This window comes from Rana temporaria, chromosome 4, assembly GCF_905171775.1.
Source record: "Rana temporaria chromosome 4, aRanTem1.1, whole genome shotgun sequence".
Classification (NCBI taxonomy): domain Eukaryota; kingdom Metazoa; phylum Chordata; class Amphibia; order Anura; family Ranidae; genus Rana; species Rana temporaria.
Genome location: NC_053492.1, coordinates 377,023,240 through 377,043,923, shown reverse-complemented (window position 1 = coordinate 377,043,923; position 20,684 = coordinate 377,023,240). Strand labels below are relative to the sequence as shown.

At 44.2% G+C, this 20,684-nt stretch overlaps 1 protein-coding gene across 2 annotated transcripts in view; it reads right to left on the bottom strand.

The window, feature by feature from the left end:
- LOC120937624 (cystatin-2-like) overlaps positions 1-14,754 on the bottom strand; it is a 62,828-nt gene extending 48,074 nt beyond the window's left edge. The window contains exon 1 of one of the 2 annotated variants that reach the window (XM_040351001.1): positions 14,648-14,754. The gene's annotated coding sequence lies outside the window, so the exon portion shown is untranslated. Of the gene's footprint in view, positions 1-12,211; positions 12,311-14,647 lie in introns of those variants that run through there. The other variant, XM_040351002.1, reaches the window with a different exon arrangement.
- Between the last annotated feature and the right edge of the window lie 5,930 nt (positions 14,755-20,684).

Genomic DNA, 20,684 nt, shown 5'->3' with positions numbered 1-20,684 from the left:
ACTTTCACAAAATGTCATTTAAACAATAAGTTCACCTTTGGGAACATGCTACATGTTTCACCTGTTTTTAGTTGGAACATGTAACTTGTTCCCACTCCTCCAGCCATTTGAGAATTCGCTGCCTCTGTATGACAGCAGTACGGAGAGAAATTCCCCATACCTGCTGTCACTTTTTGAAAAGAGCGCAGCCAAGCAGGGTTCTGCAGATAAGGCCACGTCATTGATTCACAGAGTTCACAAAGTACCAACATCCTTTGCAGCGGTAATCTTGTACCACAACACTTTTAAAAGTTGTGATAGTTCATTGCTTCTTCTTGTCACTGTGAAACTGCCTATACAGCTTACACTGTGGGTGCTCAACACGTGGCCCTCCAGCTGCTGCAGAACTACAAGTTCCATCATACCTCTGCCTTATGGGACTTGTAGTTCCATAACAGGGAGGCAGGAGGGCCACAGGTTGAGCACCCATGGCTTACACTGACAGTCTGCAGGAGCCCTGCATGACACCGGTGATCTGCTGTTTACTGGTGCAATGCTTTTTAGGGAAAAAAAGTGCATTTATCTATTTTTTTTTTTTTTTAGATCCTTTAACTCAACTTTATGAACCGCAGCATGTTGTAATGTACTACATTGCATTGCTCTGCATGCTAATGCAGACCCATGGCATTTTTACAAAGAACAGGAAAGCAAATTGTTTGTCACAAGCGCTGTTCAATGTGATTAGAACTGGATGAGCTGAGTTGATCAGTCTGAAATAATATTTTTTTTAAATTAAACGTCAGCAGCTACAAATACTGTAGCTAATGACTTTTAATATAAAGGACATTTACCTGTCAAGGGATCCCACGATGTCACCATCCAAAGTCGATTCGTCTATCAGTTTCGGGTGCAATCATTGCAAATAAAAATGAGCTCAGGCATGTTCGCAAGTCCACGTGCCCACCAGGAAGCTGACACGCCACTGCGCTAATTACAGGCAGTCAGGCCAGATTAAGAACATCATGGGCCTGGTGCTGAGGATTTTGGTGGGGCCTTTTATAAATAATAAATAAATGTGTGGGAATGACATCAAGGCAGCCTGGCCAAGGCAAGTGACCAAAAGGCACAGAACCCAGAAGGAAGACCGGGTGAAGATGGAAGCGCCCGGGCCCCGCCGGATTTATCACAGCGCAGCACTGGAGGGCTCAGTCTGAAAATTTAAGTGTACCCTAATGTGTTAATATGCTGTGCATACTTGTACATTGTGGCATAACCTACCCCAGGGCCTCTAAAAAGTAGTAATGTCAGGAAAGTTTACTACCGCTTTAATATCACAGGATCCCAGGAGCCTCTCATGGGGCCCCCTACTGACCCAGTGGGCGGTGGCCCTTGGGCAGTGCCTAAGTGCATAGTTGCCAACATTTAAAAAATATTTTCAGGGACACTTTTTTATACAAGTGCTATATTTAGAGTAGCTGAGATGCCCGATGTTCCTCTATACATCATAGTAGTAATCACAAAATTAAATGAGTACTAATAATGGGGCAGAACAAATATGAGAACTGAGATTTCCTTTAGTTGAACTATCAAAAGTGTGTACATTCTAGAGCTGGTAACATTGAGGGTATTCAGTATCATTTTAAAGAACTGTTTTTGGGTAAGCGACATAGGGAGGAGTATGGATGGTATATAAGTGGGAAGTATGTGCAGGCGAGGGAGAGGAATGTGGAGGATCTAACAGTGGGCATTGTGTACAGGAGAGGAGTGCAAAGGGTACGGCAAAAGGCACAGGAGAGGAGTGTGAAGGGTATGACAGTGGGCAGTATGTACAGGATAGGAGTGTGGAGGGGATGACAGTGAGCAGTATGTACAGGAGGAGTGTGGGGGTATGACAGAGGGTAGTATGTAACAGAGAGAAGTGTGGAGGGTATGATGGGGCAGTATGTACAGGAGAGGAGTGTGAAGGGTATGACAGTGGGGAGTATGTACAGGAGAGGAATGTGGATGGTATGATAGTGGGCACTGTGTATAGGAGAGGAGTGTGGAGGGTATGACAGTGAACAGTACGTACAGGAGAGGAGTTTGGAGGGTATGACAGTTGGCACTATGTACAGAAGAGAAATGTATGACAGCAGGCACTATGTAAAAGGAGAGGAGTGTGAAGGGTATGACAGTGGGTGCTCTGTATAGGAGAGGAGTGTGGAGGGTGTGACAGTGGGCACTATGTAAAGGAGAGGAGTGTGAAGGGTATGACAGTGGGCACTCTGTATAGGAGAGAAGTGTGGAGAGTATGACAGTGGGCACTATGTACAGGAGAGGAGTGTGGAGAGTATGACAGTGAGCACTATGTACAGGAGTGGAAGGATGTTTAGGGACTGCGTAGTGGTTAAGCGGGTCATACATGGATTGAAATTACGCCAATTATGCAGAGACCAGCCATAGTCGATCTATGTATGGGCTAGCTGGTTTTACAAGAGTCAATCTATTAATAAACCAGCCTGTTAGGTTTTTCCCAAAACAATCGGTGCTGCCAGCTATAGTTAGCAACACTGATCATTGTACGCACTGGCAGAACACAATAACACTGCAGGAGTGATTCTCCGATCCACTGGTCAGCAGGTAAGAGGGTGTGTGGGGACAGGCTGGGGAGAGATACTAGTCAGTGGCTGGTGAGGCACTGGTAGTATCAGAGCCAGATACACACAGGTTACATATGCCATGATCGTTAGAGCGAGAACAATAATTATAGCACTAGACCTCCTCTGTAACTCTAAACATGTAACCTAAAAAAAATTTAAAGCATCGCTTAGGATATCAAAAAAAATTGTGCTAACTTTATTGTTTTTTTTTTAATGAATAAAACAGTTTATTTCCAAAAAAAACATGTTTGAAAAATTGCTGCGCAAATACCGTGCTAGAGCTGCACAATTAATCGTTAAAAAATCGTGATTTCGATTCAACCCCCCTGACAATCTCCAATGCAGAGTTTGCCGATTCTTTCATATTCTTTCATATTCTTTTCAGCTGACTTTTGGAGCGGTCCTGCTAGCACACCGGTCCAGTGTGAAAGCCCTCTGGCTTTCACACTGGAGAAACAGCAGCCACTGTTTAGGGTCGGTTTGCAGGTGACGTTTTTAGCACAATAGCGCCTGAATACTGCCCCAGTGTGAAAGGGGTCTTAAGAAAAATAGATAAATATGTAAAATTTTAACCAATGTCAGTATAAAGGTGTGGGAGGTAAAAGTGTATTCCAGGGACAATGGTTCATTAGCTGTAAAAAGAGCAAAACTTATTTTACCAACCATATACTGTAGGAAGGGGTTAAGAATGAGTAAGCCCTTGTAGCAGTAAGGACAATCTTCCACAGTTACCCCAAAGGTTTTGTTTTGCCATCTCCTGGACCAAAATGTATGGTATTTTATCTCTTACAACCTTTCTAATCCATTTTGCACTCCAATGTTAATAAAAACATATCTTTAAAATTTCAATCTGCAGCAACCTAGGATTTCCCAGTATCCTACCCCCACCTTCCTCTGTCACTGAAACATATACAAAGCAAATGATACAATAACTAAAAATCAACCTGCGTAACCATAATTCAAAGAAAATACTATGAAAAATGTGTGGCTCACTACAAACAGTGACAGCTCGCTAACATCACCTAACCTAGTGTGCAATCAAAACTCACTAATCAGTGTAGTGCTATCAATCCAAAGACACAAAAAACAATATATATATATATATATACAAAAGTGCAATCAATATATATACTGTATGGTGTGAATATAGAATCCAAACTCAGAGTCAGAGTTCAATAATAGTTAAAATATATATAAGCCCCAATGTGAACATACACTAAAGTCCTCTGTGTATTCCGTGTGACCATACAGCAAACTTACTGGGCAATCTGTAAGTGCTCAATAAAATCCAATGTGCACACCCTCCTCATTGAGAAAGCACTCCTCAGGTGGTGCACTCCTCTCCCCTACTATCATTCCAAAATGCTTACCATCAGGTATTGATCTCAAAGTTACACAGAGGTCTGCATGAATTGCTCATTGGATCATTTTCATGAGTGCTTACATGAATTGCCCAGTCATTTTGCTGTATGGTCACATGAAATATACAGAGGACTTTATTGTGTGTTCGCATTGGGGCTCATATTTTTATAATTATTATTACACTGTGATTTTTCTATTTAGTGTCGGTTCACACAGGGGCAACTTATCAGGCAACTTACTGTAGCTGAATGACAAGTCGCGTTCCGTTCTGTACTATGGAACCGTTCTAATAGGAGCCACTCAAGTCGCTTTGACTTAGAAAAAGGTTCCTGTACTACTTTGGGATGACTTCAAGTTCAGGGCGACTTGCATTGACTTCCATACAGAAGTCATTTTGCAAACCGCTGCTGAAGTCGTGTGCAGATCGCCTTGCAACAAAATCGTGCTGCAAGTTGGGCTGCCCCTGTGTGAACCGGCATGCACACTGGATATATTGTTTACACGTTTGAATATATAATTGTTTATTTTTTATATTTGGATTGAAAGCGCTACACTGATTAATCAGTTATATACAAAGCACAGGCTGTTAAACCATATGCAGCTTGTATTATGAAGTGTGCCAACCCTGGCATGTCTTGTCTTGTCAGTTGGCATTGTATTAAATAATTTAAGTTCCACAAGTTCCCTAAGGCCCCTTTCACGCTTGTGCTACTCCAAAGTCGCGTGATTTTGACAAGACAGTCATACGACTTGTCAAATGTGGATCCGACTTTGCCCCACGACTTGAAGTACGACTTTAATGAGCAGAGATGCAACTTTGATCCCCCAATAACTAGGGGGAACTCCATGACAATTTTTTTTAAGAAAAAACAGGCATGAGCGTGGGGTCCCCCCCAAAATCGATACCAGACCCTTATCCGAGTACCAGCCTGGCCTGTCAGGAAGGGGGTGGGAACGAGGGAGCGTCCCCCCTCCTGAGCCGTACCAGGCCACATGCCCTCAACATGGGGGGCCCGGCGCCCCCCATCCCAAAGCACCTTGCCCCCATGTTGATGAGGACAAGGGCCCCTTCCTGACAATCCTGGTCGTTAGTTGTCGGGGTCTGCAGGTGGGGGGCTTATCGGAATCTGGGAGCCCCCTTTAATAAGGGAGCCCCCAGATCCCGGCCCCCACCCTATGTGAATGAGTATGGGGTACATCGTACCCCTACCCATTCACCTGGGGGGAAAAAGTGTCAATAAAAAAAACACACTAGACAGGTTTTTAAAGTCATTTATTAGGCAGCTCTGGGGGTCTTCTTCCACTTAGGGGGTCTCTTCTCCCGCTCCCCGGTTTCTTCTCCCACTCTCCGGTTCTTCTCCCGCTCTCTGGTGCCTTCTGCCAGGCTCCTCCGCTATCTTCTTTCAGCTCTTTTATTAGCGTTGTCCCGGTCTTCTCCATTGTCTTCTTCCGATGGTGACACAACGCTCTCTCCGGCTGTAATGCTGTGTGCGCAGTGTGAAACAATTTATATATGCATGGGGCGTGGCCCCTTTATGACATCACAGTCCCATCATGCCTCTGGCAGTGACGTCATACAGGGCGAGGCCACCGAGTGACATCACCCAGTGACCACACCCCATGTCTATATAAATCGTTGAACACCGCGCACATGGCATTACAGCGGGAGAGAGAGTTGGGTCAACATTGGAAGAAGAGAAATGGGAAGAAGACGATAGAGAAGACCAGGCCAACGCTAGTAAAAGAGCTGGAAGAAGATAGGGGAGGAGCCCGGCAGAAGGCATCGGAGAGCGGGAGAAGAACCGGAGAGTGGGAGAAGAGACCCCCAAAGTCGGAATAAGACCCCCCCAGGGCTGCTTAATAAATGACTTCAAAACCCTGTCTAGTGTGTTTTTTTTTTTTACACTTTTTTCCCCCCAGGTGAATGTGTAAGGGTACGATGTACCCCATACTCATTTACATAGGATGGGGGGCTGGGATCTGGGGGCCCCCTTGTTAAAGGGGCTCCCAGATTCCGATAAGCCCCTCGCCCGCAGACCCCGACAACCAATGGCCAGGGTTTATCAGGAAAGGGGCCCTTGTTCTCATCAACATGGGGGCAACGTTCTTTGGGGTGGGGGGGCGCAGGGCCCCCTGCCCCAAAGCACCCCCCCCATGTTGAGGGCATGTGGCCTGGCATGGCTCAGGAGGGGGGGAAGCTCACTCGTCCCAACCCCTTTCCTGACCGGCCAGGCTGGTGCTTAGATAAGGGTCTGGTATGGATTTTTGGGGGGACCCCACACATTATTTTTCCGGCGTGGGGTTCCCCTTACAATCCATACCAGCCCGAAGGGCCCGGTATGCTCATGAAGGGGGAACCCATGCAGTTTTTTTTTTAAATGGTCGTGGAGTTCCCCTTTAGGCCGGAATCACACTAGTGCGTTGCTTTTTTGAGCTGCGTTGTCGTTGCAGATTTCTCTAGTGGGTGTTCTGCAGATCAACTGCGGTTTAGCTGCAGATCAGGTGCGAATTTGGAGACCTGGGAGGAGTTCCGGGTGAGAGGAGAGTGGGGGAGAATTGTATTGAGCTGAATGAGAGAAATTCATGCAGAGAACTGAACACATGTGCGAATTAGATGCATACCCATAGAAGATAATGGGACTGAATTCGCACCTGAGCCGCACCGCAAGACATAAAAACCGCATGCGGTTTGGAGGCAATACGCAGTGCGGATGCATCGCACATATGTGAACCAGCCTCATTGAAAACAATGTATTTTGAAATGTCCTGCGAATTAGATGCGGTTTAAACCGCACTCAATTCGCATAGGTGTGAACCTGGCCTAATGCACAAGTTGCATGCCAAAGTTGGATCCCTTAATACGGAATCCGACATTGATCGGACTTCAGAAAAAAAGTAGTGCAGGAACTACTTTGAAGTCGGCATGACTTAAAGTCGTGCCAATATGAATGGTACTCATTCAGAATCATGGAGAATGACTTGTCATGCGATTTTGCAGTCCAAAATCGTGGTAAAAGTAGTATAAGTGTGAAAGGGGGCTAAAGGTAACCCTGTAATTTTGTAATTAAGTAGGCTGAATTTATTTTAAAGACTAAGGGCTCATTAAAACTGACTGGAGTTTTTCTGCACTGGAAGAACGCCAAGCAGGCACATAAAAAAACAATCTTTTTTCAATGTGCCACATTCTCACTGCAACATACTGCATTTTATTGCAGTGCACAAGAAGGCACTGTATGTCACTACATAGCAGTGCAACATACCACACTGCTGTGCAATGAAATTACTGTGTCACTTTGTACACTTCAAATAAAGTTGCCAAAATAAAAAACTGTGTTGATGCAGTAAAACACTCATCACACCACCCATTCACTCTGGCTTATTGCAATCAAAGTGGATAGCTGCCTACACACTTAAAGTGTTACTGAACCCAGGACCCTGCATTCGCTATACAGTATCTGGTCTCCCACAGTACAAAGAACATGGAAATGCAATTATTTTAGTAATTATAAACTGCTAAATACCTTTACTCATCAGCACTACAGTTGTGCTCATAAGTTTACATACCTGGGAAGAATTCATGATTTCTTGGCCATTTTTCAGAAAATATGAATGATAACACAAAAACTTTTCTTTCACTCGTGGTCAATGTTTGGCTGAAGCCATTTATTATCAATCAACTGTGTTTATTTTACCCTTTTGAAATCATAATTAGAGTTGAGCGGACACCTGGATGTTCGGGTTCGGGTCCGAACCCGAACTTTAAAAAACAAGTTCGGGTTCGGCAACCCGAACCCCGAACCCCATTGTAGTCAATGGGACACGGACTTTTAGAAAAAAAAATGCGCGGAGGTCCCCGCAAATTCAATAACCAGACCCTTCAGGTCTGGTATGGATATTAAGGGGAACCCCGCCGTCAATTTAAAAAAAAAATGACGTGCGGTTCCCCCTAAATATCCATAACCAGACCTGTTATCCGAGCACGTTGACCTGGCCGGCCGCAGAAAAGAGGGGGGACAGAGTGCGGCCCCCCCCTCTCCTGAACCGCACCAGGCCACATGCCCTCAACATGGGGAGTATGTCCCCATGTTGATGGGGACAAGGGTCTCATCCCCACAACCCTTGCCCGGTGGTTGTGGGGGTATGCGGACGGGAGGTTTATCAGAAACTGGAAGACCCCTTTAACAAAGGGGACCCCCAGATTCTGACCCCCCCCCCCTGTGTGAAATGGTAATGGGGTAGGAAGTGTAAAGTCTTGTTAAAACACACACACACACACACACACCGTAGAATAAAGTCCTTTATTAATAAAAAAAAAAAAAGAAAAAAACTCCAGCGGTGATAATCCACTTGTTCCCGGCTTCCTGCGTTGTCCTGATCCTGCGACGGCTGCGGGTGATCTCCAGCGATGAGAAGATCCTGCGTCGGGTGATCTCCGCTCCAGCGATGAGAAGATCCATCCAGCGCAGCAGCATCCCCGACCTCCTCTCACCGCTGGACACAGCCCAGCGAATGAGCGGCTGAAGCTGTGACATTAATTATATGGAGGAGGCAGGGCCACCCGTCACCTGACCCCACACCCTCTGAAGTACCCTCTGCTACGTCACTGGGGAAGCCCAGGAAGAGGAAAGACCCTGGGCTTACCCAGTGATGTAGTAGAGGGTACGTCAGAGGGGGCGGGGTCACGTGACGGGTGGCCCTGCCTCCTCTATATAAGTAATGTCACAGCTGCAGCCCGTCATTCGCTGGGCTGTGTCCAGCGGTGAGAGGAGGTCAGGGATGCTGCGCTCCGGATGGATGGATCTTCTCATCGCTGGAGCGGAGATCACCCGACGCAGGATCTTCTCATCACCCGTCGCAGGATAAGGACAACGCAGGAAGCCGGGAACGAGTGGATTATCACAGCTGGATTTTTTTTTTTTTTGCTTTTTTTATTAAAGCGGGAGTTCACCCATTTGTAAAAAAAAATGTTTTCTCCCCTTAGCTTCCTGCTCGTTCGGTCTAGGGGAATCGGCTATTTGTATTAAAATATGAGCAGTACTTACCCGTTTTCGAGCTGCATCTTCTTCCGTCGCTTCCGGGTATGGGTCTTCGGGAGCGGGCGTTCCTTCTTGATTGACAATCTTCCGAGAGGCTTCCGACGGTCGCATCCATCGCGTCACTCGTAGCCGAAAGAAGCCGAACGTCGGTGCGGGTCTATACTGCGCCTGCGCACCGACGTTCGGCTTCTTTCGGAAAATCGTGACGCGATGGATGCGACCGTCGGAAGCCTCTCGGAAGCCTGTCAATCAAGAAGGAACGCCCATTCCCGAAGCCCATACCCGGAAGCGACGGAGAGGATGCATCTCGTAAACGGGTAAGTACTGCACATATTTTAAAATAAATAGCCGATTCCCCTAGTAAAAACGAGCAGGAATCTAAGGGGGAAAAGTGCCCTCTAAGGGTGAACCCCCGCTTTAATAAAGGACTTTATTCTACGGTGTCAGTGTGTTTTTTTTAACAAGACTTTACACTTCCTTCATGAAATGGTAGGGGTACAGTGTACCCCATTACCATTTCACACAGGGTGGGGCTCAGGATCTGGGGGTCCCCTTTGTTAACGGGGTCTTCCAGATTCTAATAAACCTCCCGCCCGCATACCCCCACAACCACCGGGCAAGGGTTGTGGGGATGAGACCCTTGTCCCCATCAACATGGGGACATCCTCCCCATGTTGAGGGCATGTGGCCTGGTGCGGTTCAGGAGAGGGGGGGGGCCGCACTCTGTCCCCCCTCTTTTCTGCGGCCGGCCTGGTCAACGTGCTCGGATAACGGGTCTGGTTATGGATATTTAGGGGGAACCGCATGTCATTTTTTTTTAAATTGACGGCGGGGTTCCCCTTAATATCCATACCAGATCTAAAGGGTCTGGTTATTGAATATTGCGGGGACCTCCGCACATGTTTTTTTCCCGAACTCCGATTCCAGGACCTGAACTTTTTTCAATTATTCGGGTTCAAGTCCGGGAAAAACCCAAAGTCCGTACCGAACCCGAACTTTACAGTTCGGGTTCGCTCAACCCTAATCATAATGACAATAGAAACTACCCAAACGACCTTGATCAAAAGTTTACATACCCTGGTGGTTTTGGCCCAATAACATGCACACAAGTTGACACAAAGGGGGTTTGAATGGCTAATAAAGGTAACCATCCTCACCTGTGATCTGTTTGCTTGTAATTAGTGTATGTGTAAAAAAAGGTCAATGAGTTTATGGACTCCTGACAGACCCTTGCATCTTTCATCCAGTGCTGCACTGACGTTTTTGGATTCTGAGTCAAAAGAATTGTCTAAGGATCTGTGGGAAAAGTTAGTGGACGTGTATAAAACAGGAAAGGATATAAAAAGATATCCAAGGAATTGAGAATGCCAATCAGCAGTGTTCAAACTCTAATCAAGAAGTGGAAAATGAGGGCTTCTGTTGAAACCAAACCACGGTCAGGTAGACCAACTAAAATTTCAGCCACAACTGCCAGGAAAATGATTCGGTGATTGCAAAGAAAAACCCACAAATAACTTCTGGTGTAATACAGGATTCTCTGAAAACATGTGGTGTGGCTGTTTCAAGATGCACAATAAGGAGGCACTTGAAGAAAGATGAGCTGCATAATCGAGTTGCCAGAAAAAAGCCATTACTATGCAAATGTCACAAAGTATCCCATTTACAATATGCCAAACAGCACAGACACAAGCCTCAAACCTTCTGACACAAAGTCATTTGGAGTGATGAAACCAAATTTGAACTTTTTAGCCACAACCATAAATGCTGCATTTGGAGAGGAGTCAACAAGGCCTATGATGGAAGGTACACTATTCCTACTGTAAGCCCAGGTTCACACTGGGTACGATTTGATACGATTTGAGATGCGATTTCACATGTCAAATCGCATCTCAAATCGGCGGCAATTGTCGGCAATGGCACTGTCCTAATCGGTGCGACGCCGCATCTGCAAATTATTTATGGAAGATGTGACATGTTTTAAGTGAGATGTGATTTCAGTTGGACTATCACTGATAAGTTGACAAATAAAACAGGTTAGGCCGCGTACACACGATCGGTTAAACCGATGAGAACAGTCTGATGGACCGTTTTCATTGGTCCAAACCGATCGTGTGTGGGCGCCATTGGTTATTTAAACATCGGTTAAAAAAAAGCCAACTTGTTTTAAATTTAACCAATGGATTCCTAACCGATAGGAAAAAAAACGATCGTTAGTAGGCACGACCATCGGTTAAAAATCCACGCATGCTCAGACTAAATTAGGGGACGGGAGCGTTCGTTCTGGTAAAACTAGCGTTCGTTATGGAGATAGCACATTCATCAAGCTGTAACAGACAGAAAAGCGCGAAACGTCTTTTACTAACACAATCCCCCCCCTGAAGTCGTACCGCCCCAGTGTGAACCGGCTCTAAGGCCCCTCTGCTTATCACTTTTGTCTGAATTCGGGGACAAAGAGGTAGTCTATTCTCTTCTAGGCCTAAATGGTAGACAGTTTAGTTAAGCAAGAATGTACGTACTTCTTATGACAAGAATACCTACTTTTAATAAATGTTAAGCATGACTATATGCTTTTTACAAAGAAGCCACAAGACACTGATGCCCTGTACACACAAGCAGAATTTTCCGACGGAAAAAGTCAGATGGAAGCTTTTCATCAGATATTCCATCCGTGTGTATGCCCCATCGCAATTTCTATTCGTCTGGATGCAATTCGGACGGACTAAAAACCACGCATTCTCAGAATCAAGTCAACGCATGTTTGGAAGCATTGAACTTATTTTTTCTCGGCTCGTCGTAGTGTTGTACATCACCGCTTCCTTGACGGTCGGAATTTGGTGTGACGGTGTGTATGCAAGATAGCTTGAGCGGAATTCCATTGGAAAAAACGTCGGAAAAACCGTTGGAGCTCTGTCTCAGTTTATTCCGACTGGAAAACCGGTCAGTTGTACAGGGCATTAGAATGCTGCTTTTACCTACGTTCTTTCTAGAAAAACTGTTTTGAGAAGACAAAGCTATTTCAAAATAGAAGTGTAGTCAGTGTATTTATAGACTTGTCGTGTGTGTGTGTGTTAATGTGACAAACCTATTTGTCTTATTGTGACAGAATACTAAATACTAAATTTTTGTTTAAAAAAAACTATATGTTAAAAAACTATAAAAGCGTATATTAGCAAATGTCAAGCTATCATCACTTACCTGTTTCTCGTGCCTTAAAACAAATCTTTTCAGTCGCCCTCAGTGATGTTGTTGAGTTTCAGATAGTGATTCATTGTATAACCTGTTACTCCACCCTTTCTGCATTGCTATCTGTATGTGATACCCATATGGTATTTCAAAATAAAATAGCATGTGGTTCTACTTCCTGTATGTGCAAAACAAGTTTATTGGGTAGGGGCTGAAGAACAATTTGAGTGAAACTAAGAACATCTAATGCCGCGTACACACGGTCGGAATTTCCGACTAGAAAAGTTCGATGTGAGCTTTTGGTCCTAAATTCCAACCATGTGTAGGCCCCATCAGAATTTCCGACAGCAAAAATTTGAGAGCTGATTCTCAAATTTTCAGACAGGAAAAGTTCTTGTCGGAAATTCCGACTCGTTGTAGTCTTGAACGTCACCGTGTTCTTGACGGTTGGAATTTTGTGTGACGGTGTGTATGCAACACAAGTTTGAGACAAAATTCAGTTGGAAAAAAATCCACTTGAATTTTCGATCGTGTGCATTATACTATCATAAGAAGGAACTAAATTGAGTTATGCTATTGGAATGAAAAAATGTGTTCAATGGCTGTTTAAAGCCTTTATAGCTCTGTCTTTTGTGGGCAGCCTCAGCTCTAAAGGCTGTAGGCAACCTTTTCCGAGATGCCTCCCATATGTCTAAGAAGCATGTGCAAGTGACATATTATATGCTGACTTTTGTAAGGAAGCTCATCTGCTTGAGACAACTTCTTTATGGTGCCTAGTCCTTAACCACTTTCTTACCGAGTCATTGTAAAATGACGTCGGCAGGAACCCTCTCTCCCTCCGGGTGGACGTCATATGACGTCCTGGGTTTTCCAGACATCTAGGGGGCGCTCGGGACCCGGTGCGTGTGCCCGGTGGCCGCGATGTCCGCCGGGCACCCGCAATTGCCCGTGATCACAGCAGGACGCAGATGCATGTCCTGTCAGAGGAGAGGAGACGAATGTGTGTTCCCTCCCCTTGTGAGTCCCCTCCCCCTACAGTTAAAATCACTCCGTAGGGAACATATTTAACCCCTTTCCTGCCATTAACATTTACACAGTAATCAGTGCAGTTTTATAGCACAAATCACTGTATAAATGTGAATGGTCCCAAAAAACGTGTCAAATGTGTCCGATATGTCTGCCGCAATGTCACGGTCACAATACAAATCGCAGATCACCGCCATTACTAGTAAAAAAAAATGCCATAAATCTATCCCCTATTTTGTAGATGCTATAACTTTTGCGCAAACCAATCAATATACGCTTATTGTGTTTTTTCTTTTTACCAAAAATATGTAGAAGAATACATATCGGCCTAAACTTTTTTTAATTGTGATATTTATTAAATCAAAAAGTTAAAAATATTGTTTTTTTTTTACAAAATTGTCTTCTTTTGTTAATAGCGCAAAAAATAAAAACTGTGATCAAATACAACCAAATGAAAGCTCTATTTGTGAGGAAAAAAACATAAAGATTTAATTTGGGTACATGGGTGCATGATTGCGCAATTGTCATTCAAAGTGCGACAGCGCTGAAAACTAAAAATTGGTCTGGCCAGGAAGGGGGTGAAAATACCCTTTATTGAAGTGGTTAAAGTGTCTGTAAAGCTTAATTTTTGCTTTCTAAAATAATAATTTTTGTATACTTACTTGCTCTGTGCAAGTGGCCCAGAACCTCCTCTTCTGCAGGTCCACAACCAGTGCTGTCTGCTCCTCTTCTCTGTGCACTCCCATAGGAAGTCATTTTTCAAGCTCACAAGCCAGGCTGAGTGCATCCATAGACACACACAGCTGCCCCCAACTCACAGGATTTTATTGACAGTAGCAGGTGTCATTGGCTGTCTCTGAGCTTGTGAGGAGAGAGAAAGACTAACAATGCTGCAGATGGGCACAGTGCTGGATCCAGAGAGGACTTCTCCCTCTGCTGAGATACTGATATTATGCTGCACCATTCGGTCAGCAGGAAGAGAGATAAAGCCAAGCAAGCCCATAGATCTTTATGTAGAGCTTTGAAAATCCTGGGAGTTGTGTGCATTTACACCTACCTACCTCCAAGTTTGTCCAGGTCTACATCTAAATGTGATGGATCAGAGGTAGCCTGATGTAAACGGACACAAGTCCATTTACACCGTACCACCCATAGACCCATCATGGGTCTGCCCCTGTCCACTGTGTAAATGCAGGCACAAACTGAATGGTCATGGATGCCAAAATCTAACATCTGTCCTGTTTAGCTATAATTCAGATGGATCTCTTGCCTATGTTTCCTTTTAAGAGAGTTTTAGAAACTTTCATCCAAGGCCTGCCTTTTAGTTAACCAAAAAAAACCTTTAGTTGAGTTTGGTTTAGCTATTTTGCTAGCATGTTGCATCTTATAAAGTAAAACATTTAAATAAAATTTTCTACTTACTGTTCAAAACAACGACCTTTTGTTTCACACGCTGCGTATGCTGCCTGATACCACAGAGATAAACAGAACTGTGCTAACTTCGACACAAAACAGGTTTTTCCGGAACCATCAGCTGTTTCTAACTAACTCCACCTTCACACTATGGATACAGGAAGGGAAAATCCACGGTGAAACTGAAGTGTCACGTATCATTTCTGTATCCTTATATCATTTAGGCCTTATTTACCCGTACATTGTCTGTTTACGTTTGTGTCTTAGGATTTCCTTTGTGTTTGGCTTATATATGGTTGACTGAGGGCCAGAGAGAGAAGTGTGTTATTTTCCTTTGCAACCTGCATTAAAATACTGGTTACTTGGATTTAAAGTGATTCTAAGTAAAATTTGTAAAAATAATAAACATGACATACTTACCTGCTCTGTGCAATAGCCCCGATCTTCCAGTTCTCAGTTCTCCTGCTCGCACTCTCTTATACTTCTCCTCTCCGTGTACCACCATAGAAAGCCACCCCCTTTGGTGGCACACTTTCAGGCTACACCCCCCCCCCCCACGACCCCACCTCAGGATTCTGACAAAATATTTTTTTTTTGTGTAGCGGGGTCATACTATCAGGGACTATTTGATAGTTATCATACCTAAATAGCCCGGGAGTTTCAGTGAGGTTTTGTGTACGTGTTTTACTTTTTCCTAAAGCAATGCATTGTGGGATTTGAAGGATTGGGAGAAACTGACTCCATTGACATTAGTAGGATTAGTCTATGGTACCCAAAATGCATTGATTTCCCAGAGAACATTGCAACCCCGCACAGCTTTATGGGGGAGGTTGTTTAAAGGCGAGGAGGAGCTGAGTTCGCTCTCTTGGGATCGGCGCCTTTCCCTCTGCGGAACGAGGGAGGGTACTACAGCCAAGCAGCTAGGCCTGAAGCCTGAGGCGGGATCGAACGAAAGATCTACCATTCAGAGAGAGAGAGACAAGATCAAGTGTCTCCAGCTCGTGCTTCCAAGATACCGGCGAACTCACCAGTCGGCGGCGGTGACAGTGGAGAGCAAGATACCGGAGACTGTGTGTTGCAGAGCGACCACGGATCAGCGCATCTTTCGTGAGGTACTCAGGCGGACCGGCCTGCTCGGGTGAGAGGGCATTTGCCCAAGTTTCAATATTACCTCAGCCTTGTGACTTGTAGTGTTTGACATACCAGAGCAACGTATTGTTCACTGATCTAACTCAGAGGCCTAACACGTGAAAGTCACGCTATCCAAGTTGACCGCTGCTGACTTGAAGATCGGTTCACAAGCACCTGTATTGATCATACCCGTTAACTAGGCCTGAATACCCTTTGGATTACAAATAAGTTAAAAGTGCACCAACGTATTTACAATAGACTTCACCATCGAGGAACATTACGGAGTTGTCTGGGCTATGCCTGACCAAGATTACCTGCAACTGTGTTTTACAGAATTGCCCACTAGGGGGAGCTCGCGAGCATAGACTACCTATAGCTACTTAGACTTATTAGTATTAACATTTTAGTTTGGTTTTTATTGACTCTTGCAAGGACACTTGCAGAGTCAACCATATACATATATTTGTGTGTGTTTAATCTGTTGTTCAATCACTTTATCTCTCTTATTACATGCCAAGTAAAGTTACCCTTGGTTTACTATACTGATTGTGTGAGTTGGGGCAACAAGGGACTCACAATACAATTGCATTTGACTGGTGTGCCACGGGAGGGTTCGAGCCTGTTAGAGGGGTGGATAGGTCAGAGAGTACACCCAAAACGAATCAGCAGCTTCTTCGGGGGTACCGCTACATTTGTTTTTTTTATGTGGAGAATGTGTCAGACTGTCTGTTATGTGTAGCATTCTGACATCAGAGAGCTGCTCCCTTAGGGCATCAAGGTTGACCCTTGCTGTGCCAACATTACAGAATGCCTCTGCTGTGGCCATCATGTCTAATTTAGGAGGAGGAAGAGTACAGTTTGTCCACAGTGAGTAACTGGGCAAAGCCTGAGTGCCTATATGCATGCACTGCTATAGGCTAGCTCAATCCAATGTACAGCATATACAACTAATCACAGAGCATCAATAATGCCAACCTCTCAGGAAGCTCAGACTGCAACCCAAATAATCAGAAGCTTATTGGAAAAACTCTGATTGGAAATTACTGACCTAGCCTGTAAAATGCAGGTGGTGGCACTCATAAGGCCTGGTTAATACCTATGCATTTTTCAGTGGGTTTTCAGTTTTGCAAAAATGCATTACAGTCTATTTAATATGGTATGCTATGGGTCACAGTTACATCTCTGCATTTTACACTGGTGTGTTTTTTAGAAAGGGTCAGGGATTTTTTTTTCCTGCAGCAGGTTGCATTTTCAATATAAATGCATCAAAAAACGCAGTGCTTGCATTTTTGATGCGTTTCTGCTACATCTTTGCTGGTTTCTCCGGCATGATAACAGACACCTCCCAAAATGCAAAACACATAAAAAATACATTAAAAAAACACACAAAAAAAAACGAAAAATGCATCACCCTCAACCTGCATAGGGGTGGACAACGTCAGCATTGCTGTATTTGCCCTGCAGCAAATATTTGACATTCCAAAGCTGAGGTCAAGCTCTGCAAACATTGGCCCAGATTCTCAAACGAGTTACGCCGGCGTATCTCCAGATACGCTGTCGTAACTCTGAGTCCGAGCCGTCGTATCTATGCGCCTGATTCTTAGAATCAGTTACGCATAGATTTGTATTAGATCCGACCGGCGTAAGTCTCTTACACCGTCGTATCTTAACTGCATATTTACGCTGGCCGCTAGGGGCGTGTACGCTGATTTACGCCTAGAAATATGTAAATCAGCTAGATACGCGAATTCACGAACGTACGCCCGGCCGACGCAGTACAGATACGCCGCTTACGTTAGACTTTTCCCGGCGTAAAGTTACCCCTGCTATATGAGGCGTACATGCGGCAAACCAATGTTAAGTATGGACGTCGTTCCCGCGTCGAATTTTGAATATTTTATGTCGTTTGCGTAAGTCGTCCGTGAATGGGGCTGGACGTAATTTACGTTCACGTCGAAACCAATACGTCCTTGTGGCGTACTTTGGAGCAATGCACACTGGGATATGTCCACGGACGGCGCATGCGCCGTTCGTAAAAAGCGTCATTTACGTGGGGTCACATAACATTTACATAACACACACCCACATCTTCCACATTTTAATTAGGCGGGCTTGCGCCGGCCTATTTACGCTACGCCGCCGCAACTTACGGAGCAAGTGCTTTGAGAATACTGCACTTGCCCGTCTAAGTTGCAGAGGCGTAACGTAAATAGGATACGTTACGCGCGCTCAAAGATACGCCAATGTACGTGAATCTGGGCCATTGTGTGTAACCTTTACAGTGCCAGAGCACTGGAATAGCCAGGAGAGGTTGCAGGATCTGGTAATGGTGGCAGGTATACATTTTTGGGTGGTTGGAAGGCACTACAATTTTACTACATACTGTAGCATCAGCAGCATGATTTTTGTATTCATTGGTAATTTAACACGGGTTCATTGTAGAGAAAGTGTCAGGGGACAGGTGGTTTTTCCTCTCTGTAAAAAAATCGCCTGAGGTGCTTGTAACGACACCCCATGTATGAAAGGGTTTAAAGTCATTTAGGATATTCCATTCCCAAACATGAAGGCAGCTACCAACACTCCAGTCAGGCGAACAAGAAACCCATATGAATAATTCTCCCTCAAATACAAGACGAGGCTCTGTGTTGAAGGTCAAACAGGAATATTAATCTTTATTGAGGAATACAGTCTTATATACAGAAAAAGAGGAGGCTCCTACAACCTGCTCATACCACACCAGCAATACACCTGTGACCAGGGACCTAATTAACATGAGCTCATTAACTTCTTCAGACCCGCGATATAGCCGAATGACGGCTACAGCGCGGACCTGAAAATCCAACTGGACGTCAATTGACATCCGCCCCTTTGGGCGTTCCCCGCGCGCGCTCCAGAGCGCGCAGCGGGGAAACTCTGTGTTGGCCGTGTCCCTTGGACACAGCCAATTACAGATCGCCGCGAACGGCCAATCAGAGTGGCCATTTGCGATGCGATCTGTGCGGCCAATGAGAGATGATCTCATATGTAAACATATGAGATCATCTCTCATTGCCGTTTTACACAGAGACAGCGTCCTGTCTCTGGAGAGGAGACCGATCTGTGTCCCTTGTACATAGGGACATAGATCGATCACCTCCCCCAGTCACCCCCCTTCCACCTACAGTTAGAACACAATGTGTCAAGTGTCCGATGTGTCCGCCATAACGTCAGTCCCAATAAAAATCGCAGATCGCCACCATTTCTAGTAAAAAAAATAAAATAATAAAAAATAATAATTCTGTCCCCTATTTTGTAGGCGCTATAACTTTTGCGCAAACCAGTCGCTTATTGCGATTTTTTTACCAAAGATATGTAGAAGAATACGTATCGGCCTAAACTGAGAAAAAAAAATGTGTTTTTTTTCTAAATTGGGATATTTATTATAGCAACAAGTAAAAAATATTGTATTTTTTTTAAAATTGTTGCTCTTTTTTGTTTATAGCGCAAAAAATAAAAACCGCACATGCGATCAAATACGACCAAAAGAAAGCTCTACTTGTGGGGAAAAAAGGACTTCAATTTTGTTTGGGAGCCACGTCGCACGACCGCGCAATTGTTAGTTAAAGCGACGCAGTGCCGAAAGCTGAAATTTCACCTGGGCAGGAGGGGGGTATATGTGCTCAGTAAGCAAGTGGTTAACTAATCCCTTAGACAGTATAGGTGACTCATAGGCATGATCTTTCAGGTCCTAGTCTTGCTGTTTCCTAGACTACAATACACATTATCATACATATCAACACATAACTCCTTTACACAATTACAGGGTCAATTGGCACAAGCAACAATGAAAGACCCTTAGAAGTTATCCTAGACTCATTTACATTATAACAGACAACAGATAGACAGGTGGTTGGAGTTGAGGACATTAGCATCTTTAAGCAATAGACAGTCAGCCTTGTACATTGAACTTCCTGGAATGCCCAAATAAGGAGTTATACTTCCTGGGCATAGACCTTACATTGTACAGAGGATAACATCTTCATACTTCTTGAGAGATATTGTTAATGACTATTACTATCCCATTTGAAGTAGTCCAAGATATATTTCCATAGTCACCCTATGCCCCTAATGGACATAGGGTGATCTAGACATAAGAGATGCATGGGGAGCTGAAGCAAGGGTATCCCATACTTTCTAAGGGATTCTGGGTTCCACGGGCCCTCCCGTTTGTAGTAGTATGTGTTGTAATATATATGTGTGTATGTATGTGTATATATATATATATATATATATATATATATATATATATATATATGTATATATATATATATATATATGTATTATATGAGTCTAACATATACAGGCCGGATTTCAAACCTGTGCAAAGAGACAGGAAGAGTCTCAAACCACTATTCAATCAGTTGAATTAGATTAAATGATAAGTCTAGTTTACACATCAGGCCTGTGATTACATGTTGCAAGTCAAAAGAGGTTTGTCTATTGTCAAAAAAAGACAGAGACAGGATGGAGCCGTTTTTACATATCGAACCATTATTCAGATCATATGCAATCTAATTACTTATTAGAGGGGGGTTTATTAGTATGCAAGGATGCATACTAATTAGTGACTTCGGCTGAAGTCACATCCTGTCTTTTAAGAGTGGCAGGTAAATATGTCCTGCTGTCTTTCAATTAAGAGACAACCAATCAAATTGCTCAGCTATTCAAAAGAAACAATATATAATGTTGGGAATTTCTGGCTACCAGTTAGAGAATATACCCCCACGTATTCTCTGCATGAACATGTGAAGGCACAGGTCTAGTCTTGTCTTGTCACTCTATGATGAACATTACTTTGTTGGATTCTTGTATCATCTGTGGACTTTGTATGTTATTGGAAGATCCATTAAATGCGTTCTCTGGAGAACCTGGTGTG